This window comes from Syngnathus leptorhynchus, unplaced genomic scaffold (assembly GCF_054491065.1).
Source record: "Syngnathus leptorhynchus isolate UIUO unplaced genomic scaffold, UIUO_Slep HiC_scaffold_177, whole genome shotgun sequence".
Classification (NCBI taxonomy): Eukaryota; Metazoa; Chordata; class Actinopteri; order Syngnathiformes; family Syngnathidae; genus Syngnathus; species Syngnathus leptorhynchus.
Genome location: NW_028232144.1, coordinates 108,673 through 110,000, shown reverse-complemented (window position 1 = coordinate 110,000; position 1,328 = coordinate 108,673).

Sequence of the window (1,328 nt, the reverse complement as noted above, 5' to 3'; positions counted from 1 at the left end):
CTGGTACCTAAAACACTTCCATTGATCCAGCCTCGGAGGGTGCTGGCTGGTGGCTCCATACCTCCATAGCTCCATACCTCCAGAGCTCCAGAGCTCCATAGCACCAGAGCTCCATAGCTCCATAGCACCAGAGCTCCATAATACCAGAGCTCCATAGCTCCATAGCTCCATAGCACCAGAGCTCCATAGCTCCATAGCACCAGAGCTCCATAGCTCCATAGCACCAGAGCTCCATAGCTCCATAGCACCAGAGCTCCATAGCTCCATAGCACCAGAGCTCCATAGCTCCATAGCACCAGAGCTCGATAGCTCCATAGCACCAGAGCTCCATAGCTCCATAGCACCAGAGCTCCATAGCTCCATAGCACCAGAGCTCCATAGCTCCATAGCACCAGAGCTCCAGAGCTCCATAGCACCAGAGCTCCATAGCTCCATAGCTCCATACTTCCATAGCACCAGAGCTCCATACCTCCAGAGCTCCATAGCTCCAGCCTGGGTGGCTGGTGGCTCCATAGCTCCATACTTCCATACTTGCAGCCACGGAGTTGGCTAAAATTGCACTAAGTGCGAAAGCCCATTCATTTACAACGGCGTGTCCGCCAGGCGGCGACATTTCCCCGTTACCGGTGGCTGCGCGGCGGGTGAGTGACAGAGCTTATCCGAGCGGCTGGAACTCTGCGCCGGCGTGGTCGAGCGTGAGGCCTCGGCCCTTTGGCTGCCTGGTACCTAAAACACTTCCATTGATCCAGCCACGGAGGGTGCTGGCTGGTGGCTCCATACCTCCAGAGCTCCAGAGCTCCATAGCACCAGAGCTCCATAGCTCCATAGCACCAGAGCTCCATAGCTCCATAGCACCAGAGCTCCATAGCTCCATAGCACCAGAGCTCCATAGCTCCATAGCACCAGAGCTCCATAGCTCCATAGCACCAGAGCTCCATAGCTCCATAGCACCATAGCTCCATAGCACAAGAGCTCCATAGCTCCATAGCACCAGAGCTCCATAGCTCCATAGCTCCATAGCACCAGAGCTCCATAGCTCCATAGCACCAGAGCTCCATAGCTCCATAGCACCAGAGCTCCATAGCTCCATAGCACAAGAGCTCCATAGCTCCATAGCACCATAGCTCCATAGCACCAGAGCTCCATAGCTCCATAGCACCAGAGCTCCATAGCTCCATAGCTCCATAGCACCAGAGCTCCATAGCTCCATAGCACCAGAGCTCCATAGCTCCATAGCACCAGAGCTCCATAGCTCCATAGCACCAGAGCTCCATAGCTCCATAGCACCAGAGCTCCATAGCTCCATAGCACCAGAGCTCCATAGCTCC